Source organism: Raphanus sativus, chromosome 4, assembly GCF_000801105.2.
Source record: "Raphanus sativus cultivar WK10039 chromosome 4, ASM80110v3, whole genome shotgun sequence".
Taxonomy (NCBI): domain Eukaryota; kingdom Viridiplantae; phylum Streptophyta; class Magnoliopsida; order Brassicales; family Brassicaceae; genus Raphanus; species Raphanus sativus.
Window position 1 is genome coordinate 17,314,347 of NC_079514.1, and position 12,824 is coordinate 17,327,170.

A 12,824-nucleotide genomic window follows, 5' to 3' on the forward strand; every position below is an offset into this window, starting at 1 on the left:
TGACGTCCACCTACTCTTCAAGCTTCTTCTATAAATACTCACGTAAGGTGAAGAGGAAGAGCATCCCAAAACAAAAACAAAACACAGAGAGAACAAGAAGAAGAAGAAAGAGTTCGTGGAGAAAAAAAGAAATTTTTTTTTTCTCACAAAAATCTTCTTTAAGAAATTAAGAGTAATTTCTTGAGTGTATTTGGGATCGGGTGTGAGTTGAGAGCTTGTAAAAATTTCCCGAGTTGATAATAAAAGATCTGTAGCAGGTCCGGAGACGTAGGCAAAAAGTTGGCCGAACTCCGTTAACAAATTGTGTGTGTGTTTTCCCGTTCCCATAAATTTCGGTTTCCCGCAAAATTTGACCGTATATTTCCTAACAACTGGTATCAGAGCCTGGGTTACGGTGATCGGTCAAATTTTTGCAGAGTTACTATTTACGTGAACAGTAAATTCGTGAATAGTGAATTTTGTCGGTAACATCGGTTTGTCGACGGAGGTGTTTTAATACACGGTGGTTCCAGAAACGATGGGAGGCGAAGACGGTTCGACGCACAGTATCGGGAAGTTTGACGGTACAGATTATGCATTTTGGAGAATGCAAATCGAAGATTATCTTTACGGAAAGAAGCTTCATCAACCACTGAGCAAGAAGCCTGAAAAGATGGATCAGGATGAGTGGGAGCTCCTTGACAGACAAGTTCTGGGTGTTATAAGGTTAACACTGTCGAAAAACGTTGCTCACAACGTTGCGAAGGAGAAGACCACGGAAGGGCTCATGAAAGTTCTCTCAGATATGTATGAGAAACCTTCGGCGAATAATAAGGTGTTTCTCATGAAGAAACTCTTTCATTTGAAGATGGAAGAAGGTGGCATGGTTGCCGCACATGTGAATGAATTCAACACGATTGTTTACCAACTGTCTTCGGTTGAGATCGAGTTTGATGATGAAGTGCGAGCACTGTTCTTGTTGGCATCTCTGCCAAATAGTTGGGAGCCAATGAGGGCAGCGGTTAGTAATTCTGTCGGTACTCAGAAGCTTAAGTTCAATGATGTGAGAGATCGTATCCTTGCTGAGGAAGTGCGTAGGATAGACTCTGGCGAGACATCATCAAGCTCTGCTTTCAATGTTGAAAACAGAGGTAGAGACCATGATAGAAGTAACCGGAGAAATGGCAGATCGAGGTCAAGGAATGGAAATGGTCAGTCCAAATTCAGACAGCCTGCACAGTGCTGGAATTGTGGAAAGACGGGCCACATTAAAAAGAATTGCCGGGCACCACCGAAGAAAGAAGACAACAAGGGAGGCGTAGCCAATGCAGTGACACGTGAAATTGCTGATGCATTGGTAGTGTCGGCTGATTCCCCGAGGATAAGTGAAGCTCGTGATGCAGCTACAAGTACCACCAAAGCGTCAATCTCTTATGTTGATAGTCCAGTCGATTCATGGGTTCTTGACTCAGGAGCGTCGTTCCACACCACGCCACACCACAACATTATGGAGAATTATGTTGCTGGAAATTATGGAAAGGTATATCTTGCTGATGGATTACCTTTGGACATAGTTGGTATTGGAGATATCAACCTAAAGATGTCAGACGGACGTGTGTGGAAGATTACGAAGGTTAGACATGTGCCAAAGTTGATGCGAAATCTGATCTCAGTAGGTCAACTTGATGATACGGGGCACGATGTCAACTTTGGTGGTGGAGCCTGGAGGGTCAAGAAAGGTTCCATGGTGGTGGCTAGAGGTCATAAAAGAGGCACTCTTTATATGACGACGAGTTATCAAGACACTGTTGCTGTTGTCGAGAATGCCAAACAAACCAAGTTGTGGCATTGTAGGTTGGGGCACATGAGTGAGAAAGGGATGAAACTCATGGTGGAAAATGGCACTCTTCCGGATCTGAAGACGGTGGATCATCAGATGTGTGAAAGTTGTATCCTTGGAAAGCAGAAACGGGTTAGTTTCTCTAAAGGAGGAAGAAAGCCAAAATCTGAGAAGTTAGAGCTGGTGCACACTGACGTGTGGGGACCCGCTCCTGTTGCATCGCTGGGAGGTTCGTACTACTATGTGACCTTTATTGACGACTCCACAAGGAAGGTGTGGGTTTACTTCATGAAGAACAAGCATGAAGTGTTTTCGGTTTTCAAAAGATGGAAAGCCATGGTTGAGACTGAGACGAATCTCAAGTTGAAGTGCCTAAGGTCTGATAATGGTGGTGAATATATCAGCGAGGAGTTCAAGAGACATTGCACTGATAGTGGAATCAAGATGGAGAAGACTATTCCTGGAACGCCCCAACAAAATGGAATAGCGGAAAGGATGAACCGAACCTTGAATGAGCGTGCAAGGAGCATGAGATTGCATTGTGGATTGCCTAAGATGTTTTGGGCAGATGCGATTAGTACCGCAAGCTTCTTAATAAACAGAGGACCATCTGTACCGTTGGGATTTAAGATCCCTGAAGAAGTTTGGAGCGGAAAGAAAGTAAACCTTTCTTACCTAAAGGTGTTTGGATGCTTAGCTTATGTTTACGTTGACGATGCTGCAAGAAGTAAACTTGACTCCAAGTCTAAGAAGTGTTACTTCATCGGTTATGGTAACGAGGAGTTTGGTTACCGGTTTTGGGATGATGAAAATCGGAAGATCATCCGCAGCAAGAATGTTGTGTTCAACGAAGAAGTGTTGTACAAGGATAAGCTAAGAGAAGGCTCGGAGAGAAAAGAGCCTGGAGTTGTTGACTTAGATGATATCCTGACACCGGAGTTGCAACAGGATACCGCAACAACAGAAGAAGAAATCTCTCAAGAAGAGAGTGGTGAGGCTGAAGAGAGTGATGATTCTGAAGTGGTCCCATATACACCAGTCACGGAGTTACGACGGTCAAGTAGAATCATCAGAAAGCCTGTAAGATTTTCTCCATCGCTCAACTACATTCTGCTCACAGACCGAGGCGAGCCTGAATGTTATGAAGAGGCTATGCAAGTTGATGAGTCGATCAAGTGGGAGCTTGCAATGAACGACGAGATGGACTCGTTGTTATCCAATCACACATGAGAGTTAGCAGATTTGCCTAAGAATAAAAAGGCATTGCATAACAAGTGGGTCTACCGAATAAAAGAAGAACCTGATGGAAGTAAACGCTATAAAGTGAGGCTTGTTGTGAAGGGATTCCAACAAAAAGAAGGCATTGACTACACTGAAATCTTTTCTCCTGTAGTCAAGCTGGTGACCATTAGAACGGTTCTTGGACTGGTAGCACAAGAAGATTTGCATCTTCAGCAGATGGATGTAAAGACGGCATTTCTTCACGGTGATTTGGATGAAGAAATTTATATGAAGCAACCCGAAGGCTTTGAGGTCAAAGGAAAAGAAAGCCTTGTTTGCAAGCTTAAAAGGAGTTTGTATGGCTTGAAACAAGCTCCAAGACAGTGGTATAAAAGGTTTGACAGCTTTATTAAAGGTGTCGGTTTCTTGAGGTGTGAAGCTGACCACTGTTGTTACTTCAAGAAGTTTGAAGAATCCTACTTGATATTGCTCCTATACGTGGATGACATGCTGATAGTTGGAGCAGACTTGCATGAGATCAATAGCTTGAAGGCGAAACTCTCAGAAGAGTTTGCGATGAAAGACCTTGGAGAAGCAAGACAGATTCTAGGGATGAGAATCAGTAGAAGCAAGGAAGGTCTTAAGCTATCACAAGAGGAGTATGTGAAGAAAGTCCTCAAGAGGTTTAACATGGATGACGCGAAGCCAGTCAATACTCCACTGGCAAGTCATTTTCGGTTATCCAGAGAACAGTCTCCAAAGACGGAAGACGAGATGACACATATGGATAAGGTTCCATATGCTTCTGCTATAGGCAGCCTGATGTACGCAATGATTTGTACAAGACCAGACATCGCACATGCAGTGGGAGTCGTCAGCAGATTTATGAGCAATCCAGGAAAAGAACATTGGGAAGCCGTTAAGTGGATTTTCAGATATCTGAAAGGAAATCTAAGTTTATCGCTATGTTTCACGAAGTCTGCGGTGGGATTGCAGGGATATGTTGATGCTGACAACGGAGGTGACGTTGACAGCACGAAGAGCACAACCGGATATGTCTACACTTTTGGCGGTACTGCAATTTGTTGGGTTTCAAAGTTGCAGAGAATCGTAGCTCTATCAAGCTGTGAAGCTGAGTATGTTGCGGTAACAGAGGCAACAAAAGAGATGATGTGGCTACAATCATTTCTAGAAGAGCTAGGCCATGGTCAAGAAAGAGGTGTGTTGTACTGTGATAGTAAAAGTGCCATCGATTTGGCAAAGAATCCGGTCTACCATGCTCGGACGAAGCACATTCATCGTCGATATCATTTCATCAGATCAGCGTTAGAAGATGAAATGTTGGTGTTTGAGAAGATCCCAGGAAGTAAGAATCCGGCAGACATGCTGACGAAGACTGTGCCGTATGATAAGCTGAGGTTGTGTGCAACCTCAGTTGGCTTGTTCGAGTAACAAGCTGAGAAGACCTGCTACATTGATCAAAGTGTGAAGACAGATTGAAATCAGTCTTCAAGTGGGAGATTGTTAGTTACATCACGTGTTTCACAATGACGGTGAAATGGACGGTGAAGTTGGACGGTGAAAGAGGTGAAAAAAAAAGTCAAAGAATGAAGTAATTGCTTGTGTCTTTTGTCAACAATGACGTCCACCTACTCTTCAAGCTTCTTCTATAAATACTCACGTAAGGTGAAGAGGAAGAGCATCCCAAAACAAAAACAAAACACAGAGAGAACAAGAAGAAGAAGAAAGAGTTCGTGGAGAAAAAAAGAAATTTTTTTTTTCTCACAAAAATCTTCTTTAAGAAATTAAGAGTAATTTCTTGAGTGTATTTGGGATCGGGTGTGAGTTGAGAGCTTGTAAAAATTTCCCGAGTTGATAATAAAAGATCTGTAGCAGGTCTGGAGACGTAGGCAAAAAGTTGGCCGAACTCCGTTAACAAATTGTGTGTGTGTTTTCCCGTTCCCATAAATTTCGGTTTCGCGCAAAATTTGACCGTATATTTCCTAACACAGTGAATCAGAGCTAACATTACCATATTCGGAAAGATCAAAGATTTTCAGACAAGAAAATGAGATACGGCTCGGCTCGGTTCGGTTCTTCTTCTGTGCAAGAAAACAGAACACTTATTCTTCTGATCGATGACTACTACTACTACTACTACTACTACTACTACTACTAGGGCTGCTTCTTCTCGGATTCTTAAAGATGCAAACAGAGACATCGTTGAGCATCTTCGCAACCATATTCACTTAACCAACTGCATTCACTTGAAGAATCATATGCAAAACAACAAACAGAGTCCGGTCTTAACTGACCGATCTCTGGTTTTGAGAGACCTCGTCCTTCTTAAGAGATCAAGATCACTCAGAGACCCATCAGCGATGAAAGAAGATCACAAGGAAGGAAGAAATAGGATGTGTTGATCAGAATGTGGTTAAGAAACCTGGTCTTAGTAATGTAGACAATGAAGGTTGGCAGCATGATTACTCAGGAGAACTCGGTATCTTCGCAGACGATTTGCTCAAGAATGGTAAAGACTCAGACTTTGGCAAGAAACGTAGCCGTGGAAACGCTAGTCTGCATCAAAGTTTAACGCAGAAGTACGCGCCAAGAACGTTCAAAGACCTCGTGGGACAGAGTTTGGTGGTACAAGCTCTGTCTAACGCTGTTGCTAAACGAAGGGTAGGACTTCTTTACATGTTCCACGGTCCGAACGGAACAGGAAAGACTTCATGTGCAAGGGTTTTCGCTAGAGCTTTGAATTGTCACTCTATGGAACAGACAAAGCCTTGCGGTGTATGCAGCTCATGTGTTTGGTATGATAACGGTAAGAACCGGAACATTCGAGAGATGGGTCCTGTAAAAAGTTTCGACTTTGAGAATCTGATCATCATCTCTCAGGAGAAGAAAAGACAGAAGCACCACCTTGTGTTCATCTTCGACGACTGTGATACTATGTCGATGGAGTGTTGGAATGCGCTTTCGAGAATCGTGGATAGGGCACCTCGTCGTGTGGTATTCGTTCTTGTCTGCTCGAGTCTTGATGTTTTGCCTCACGTTGTCGTCTCGAGGTGTCACAAGTTCTTTTTCCCTAAGATTAAAGAAGCTGATATCGTCGGTTCTTTGCAACGGATTGCGTCCGAGGAAGAGATTGATATCGATAGAGATGCCTTGAAGCTTGTTGCATCGAGATCAGATGGTTCCTTGAGAGACGCGGAGATGACTCTAGAACAGCTGAGTTTGCTTGGAACAAGAATCTCTCTTCCTTTAGTTCAAGAACTGGTAATGATCAAAAACATTTCTTAAAAGAATCTATGTTCCTTTATATGTTCCTTTATATATATATTATTAAATTATTTCTCCAACTACTTGAATTTCATTCTCACGCTTAAGCGTGAGCAATTGTGGGAAAATAATCTATAGAGTGATCCAGCATCGTGTGGCTATGATACCATGTTAAATTTGAATTTATCATTGACATTGTTCTTTATATGTTCTTAAAGACTCAAAAACTTCAGTTCGATCCCTGTTGGCTGTTGGTCACCAGATAATTTAACATTGCACTTTTGGGGTCCACAAAATAGTCGACTGATCTCGGTCGTCGGATACTGTGGTTAATTCAAAAAAAAAAAATCAAAAACTTTCCATTGACATTTTTCTTGGTTATGTTCAGGTTGGGTTAATATCTGATGAGAAGTTAGTAGATCTTCTTGATCTAGCTTTATCCGCGGATGATGTGAACACAGTGAAGAATCTGAGAGTAATAATGGAAACTGGAGTAGAACCGTTAGCTTTAGTGTCGCAGCTAGCAACCGTCATAACCGATGTCCTTGCCGGAAGCTATGATTTCACTAAAAAAGAATGTAAAAGAAAGTTTTTCAGACGACAGCTATGTGAGTTTCAAACCTTTGTCCTCTTCATATCTGCACTCCAACGGGAATAACAGATTTGTTTGTTCTTGTAGTGAGTAAAGAGGATATGGAGAAGCTGAGACAAGCTTTGAAAACGCTGTCTGAATCAGAGAAATAGTTGAGAGTATCCAACGATAAATAACTTGGCTCACTGCTGCATTGCTCCAGCTAGCTCCTGATCAACGATACTTGGTTCCACTTAGTCCTTGTAACAACACGGCTGCATCGGAAACTAGCGATGGTAGTGGACAAGGTTTGAGTCGCAAAACCAGACTTTCGGTTGAAGATATTTGGTTAGCGGTTATAGAGAATGTTCGAGTTGACGGTTTAAGAGAGTTTCTTTACAGAGAAGGAAAGATCTTTTCGATTAGTATCGGTTCAGGTAAAAAAAAAAAAAAGCTTTTCTTGAAATGTGTTATGTTTGATGATATGATTATAACTTTCTAGTGTGTTTGCAGCTCCTACGGTGGAGCTAATGTTCAACTCGCCAGTAACGAAATTAAAGGCTGTTAATTTTAAAGATGATATTTTGAGAGCGTTTAAGGCTGTTCTTGGTTCTCCTGTCACGTTAGAGATCAGAATCGAGTCAAAGAAAAACGAGATCGTTGAATTGGATGATGAGATTGAATCTGCTACAAGGAAAGACTTGGAAGCGAGCCAAAACAAGAACCAGAAGCAGAGCATTGCATTGTGAGAGGAAAAGTGTCGTTGGGTGAAGCTGAAGGAAACGGTTGGTCGAAACGCAAAGCGATGTCGATTGCTGATAAGCTTGAACATGAGAATCTGTAAGAAGAATACTAGCCGAAATCTTTGTTTTTTTCTTTCGATTAGGTTCTTAACATTGTTTAAATTTTGTTACAGGAGACTTGAATCTAGTTCAAGAAGCTTACTATGTTGGAAAGCGTCGAGAAGCGTACGTCGCAAGGTAAACGAATACACAACCTTTATTTTCTCAATACGTAAGTTTTTTTTATTTATGGTTAATGTTTTCTAAAATGAAAATTCTTGAATTGTAGGTATCGAGATTGAGGAAGTTGAGAAGGAGAAGGGTACGACTACATTCATTGTTGAAGATTGTCATGTGTGGGAAAAGTTTATCAACGGCATCACCTTCTAGATTATAAGATAGGGTTTAATCTATTATTAGTACGAAGATTAATTGTTCGTCCTTCGTTCTTCATGTCTTCTCTGGGCAGATATTTAATGTAATTTTTTTTTTGTTTTGGGCAAGTAGTCTTTCTCTCCTATCCGCTCCGCTCTCCTCCATGTCTAAATCGTTATAATCTCTTAAGCTCACCAAAGGAAGAAAGGAAGGAAGGAAGAGTCCAAAATTCATATCTGAGACTAGGTTGTGAGATTTAGGATTGCCCGAGCCAATCTAGTAATTTAAGAACCCTAACCTAAATGTATTATTCCTAAAGTGTTTTTGGCGGAAAATTTTGATTTCTCAATTTTAGTAGAAAAACTCGATTTCTCGAGTTTTGTAGGAATTTGATTTTCCAGTTTTAGTGAAAAACCTCAATTTTCTTGTTTTGGCGAAAAAACTTGATTTCTCGTTTGATGTAAAAACTTGATTTTTTGGCTTTTGCGGGAAAAACTCGATTTCCTGGCTTTGGGGGAAACCTCGATTTTCTGGCTTTGTGGGAAACCTCGATTTTCTGATCGTGGCGGGAAACCTCGATTTCCCGGTTTTGGAATGAAAATTCGATTTTTGGCGGGAAAATTTGATTTCTTAGTTTTGATGGAAAACTTGATTTTTTCGGTTTTTGTGGAAAAAAATTGATTTCTCGGTTTAGCGGGAGAACTCATTTTTGCAATTTTGGCGGAAAACTCGATTTTCATGTTTTTACGAGAAAACTCGATTTTATGGTTTTGCCGGAAAAATAGATTTTCCGATTTTGGCGGAAAAATTGATTAAGCTAAAAACTCATTTTGCGATTTTGACGAAAAAACTCATTTTTATATTTTGACAGAAATTTCTTTTTTTTTTTGCAATTTTAACGAAAAATTAATTTTTTTTAAAAGTTTAACCGTACACCAAAAATTGTTGTTTAACAAATAAGAGACAAAGATTATTTAATAGGGTTAACCCTGCCGAAATCCTTTACTTCTATGGCCCAACCCTAAAGTGGTTCTAAACACTTTAGAAATAATGCATTTGGGTTAGGGTTCTTTAATTATTGGATGGGCTGGACAAACCCTATCTCACAACCCTATATAACACCATACTCCTATACATAGTTTTATTAACAAATATGACTCAAAACTCAAATTCAACACAAAACTAACCCATGATTTTTTTTTGAATTTTTCATTTGCCACATTCATCCTAAAAATTCGGATTATTCACGAAAATGCCATTACTTTTTTCGAAAATGATTTTTTTTGCTCTCTCATACTCATATCTTAAAGTATTTACAATATTGTCATTGCCAGCAATACAACAACCACCATGAACAACCAATTTGAAGCTCTTAATGCACCTAAAATCGATTTACACTCCTTCTATCTCATTTCTTATGAACTAAAAGCAACAACTCTTTCATTTTCTCTCTATATTCATCAAGAAAAACCCTAGATTTTATTCTAAATTTTTTATGGATCATAGAGTCATTCAAGCTCATGAATCTTGGTCATTAACAAGTGGGTCGCTTTGGTGGTGAAGTTTTGTGTGGTTGGAGAAGTTACACAAGTTATCTCACTGGTTGAATCAGTGAAATCATTTTTTTTTCAGATCTGTCCGCCAGAAGACTTCCGTGTAAATCTTCTACTACCAGAAGATTTACACGGAAGTCTTCTGGTCAATACAGAGGTTAGTTTTGCAATTGGATTTTATATGTGTTTTTGAGACGACTTCTATGGAAGTCTTCCACATTTTTTTGTTAACAAAACAAATCTTGAAAATACCAGAAAAGACCTCCCGGTAAGTCGTCTAGGATAAACATGTTAGTTTTGCATTTGACCGGATTGTGTCAGAATTTTGACTTTTCTTGGACGACTTATATGTAAGTAATTAGACGACTTACATGTAAGTAATTTCAGGTTACTTTTGAAATTGAAAAATAAAACTTAAATACAGTGTAACCTCTTTAAATTAATATATACTAAAAATATCTATAAAATAATATAGTTTTGTAGTCCTAAGTTGAGTTTTTGGTTCAGTTAGTATATCGATAAATTAATAATCTCTATAAATTAATAAAAAATTATAGTTTTGGTGTAGTCCCAACATTATTAATTTATAGAGGTTTCACTGTATTTAATTTTATCTGGACAAATTACACGAAAGTCTTCCCAAAGACGACTTACACAGAAGTCTTCTAGAATTTTATTCTGGGATTCTGGTCAAACCTTGGTTATTACAGAAGAATTTTGTGTAAGTCATCTACCCGAAGACTTCCATGTAAGTCGTCGAGATAAAATTAATTATTTATTTTTTATTTTTCAATTGCAAAAATAACCTAAAGCGACTTTCATGGAAGTAATTTAAATATAATTAAATACTGAAAGTTTTATTTTTCTGCTGGACGACATCCTTGTAAGTCGTCTATGAAAAATCAAATTTATGACACTATCCGGTCAAATGCAAAACTAACATGTTTATCCAGACGACTTACCAGGAAATCTTCTCTGGTATTTTCGAATTTTTGTTGTTAACAAAAGTAAGCTAATATTTACAAAGAAAGACTTCCTAAGATAGAAATAGCATACATATACTTACATAAATTAATGGATAAATATATATTTTAGAATGAGATTCTTTAAATTAGGAAATTGTCCTATTAAAAATGATTCATGGCACTGTTTTGAGGTGAGACTAATTTTGTTTTTGCTAATTTTATTAATCATATTTCAAATTTTATTTAAATAATTTACATAAAAACATATGTAATTTTTTGTAAACCTCAAAATATTAATCTGTAAACATTGTGCTACTAGTTGCAAGGGATATTTTAAATGCAGTAAGTTTGTTGTGATATTTGGGGGGTCTTAATGAATAATTGCAAAAGAGAATAAGCAACAAAAGACAGTAAATATTTAAATATGACAGGCATAAATAAATGATTTTATTTTCAACTTGTATGAAAATAAATATACTTTTATCAAAAGTTCACATATAGTTGTGTCAGAATATAATTAAGCCGGTGATAAAACTTTTGAAATAGAAACACAGTGAGCCCATACTTCATCTATTTTCTGTAAATATTTCGATTCATTTTTTGATCAAACTAGGTCTTTCTGCGATATATTTGACAAGTGTGTCATGACACTCTTTTCCTTCTTGAACAAGCTCCTGGCAACAAGGAACTGATTCTACTCCATTTCCAAAAACCTGAAAATGATATGGAGCACAAACTTTGGACTGATCCCATAACTTTTTGGCTTATTTTCCTCTACAGCTAATGAAGGAATTCATGTACTCGCCACAACTAGGATAACAAAAACACCATAATTACGTTAAACTTGCCCATGATTATTTGTTATATGAGAATTTACTGTTGAATTGTCTCAAGTTAATAATAACAAAATAGTTTTTAAATTTATGATGTTATTGGAATAAACGCGAGAACCCTATTTATAGATGCAGATAATAAATATTAAACATTTATTGTCGATACAAAAATTTACTTTAGACGGTTTCCTATTTCATTAACATGTGTTAGGTAACATTTTTCTCGATGAAGTTAATCACTACTTAGATTAATAATTTAACGACAATTAAATTAGGATTCCTGTAATATGGAATTGAACATACCATAAAGAAGTTATATAAGTATTTAAGTTCCAGTTAATAAAATACTAGATATTTTAGATGTCATCAACATATATTTTGGTGGTTGTTTATAAACTTACGAACAAAAACCAAAATTATAGTCTAACATGTGGTTAGTTTCAAAAATGATTGTAATATTAAAATTTGAGTATATATCAACATATATCACTATGAAGTTGAACTAATGATTTTCACATTATTTGTTTTCTTTTTCTGTGATATAGGATGCTTGAGGATAATTTTTTTTCCCATTTTATAAATGTTCATGCAGAGATGGTTATGAATTAAACATGACTCAATTTTCAAAACTAATCTACGAATTTCAATTCTTTACACATAAAACAATATGTAAACTATGTATAGCAAATAATATTTTATTAAAAAAATGAAAACTAATTTTCAAATTTTGACTTGGGAGTTTTTTTAAAAAAATCTAAGCTTGCGATATTTGATTTTATCGGTTTATAACTTACATAATAGTTTAATTACTATATATACTTCCCAAGAACATTTATGTGTTCTATATTAAACATATAAATAGAATACATATACTTAAGTAAATTAATGAATGAATATATATTTTTAGAATTAGTTCTATAAATTAAAAATCGTCTTATTAGAAATTATGCATGCCACTGTTTTGAGGTGCGGCTACTTTTGTATTTGCTATTTTTATTAATTATATTTCAAATTGTATTTAAATAATCTAAATTAAAAAACATATGTAATTTTTTTAAACTCCAAAAATATTAATATATAAAAGTTGTGCAACCTGTTGCAAGTGATATTTTAAATGCAGTAAGTTTGTTTTGATATTTTTGGGGTCTTAATAAAATATTGTAAAAGCGAACAAGAACCAAAAGAAGGAAAATATTTAAATAGGACACACATATATAAATGATTTTATTTTCAAGTTGTATGAAAATAAATATACTTTAATAAAAAATCCACATATAATTATGTCAGAATATAATTAAGCCGGTGATAACCCTTTTGAAACAGACTCACAGTGAGCCCATACTTCATCTCTTTTCTGTAAATATTTCGATTCATTTCCGATCAAACTAGGTCTGTCTGCGATATATTTGACAAGTTTGTC

General features: G+C 37.1%; 2 pseudogenes; both read left to right on the forward strand.

Moving 5' to 3' along the window:
- LOC130511021 (uncharacterized) lies at positions 1 to 1,012 on the forward strand (annotated as a pseudogene).
- A 4,032-nt stretch (positions 1,013 to 5,044) lies between these two features.
- On the forward strand, positions 5,045 to 8,234 carry LOC108831945 (protein STICHEL-like 4; annotated as a pseudogene).
- Positions 8,235 to 12,824: the final 4,590 nt, after the last annotated feature.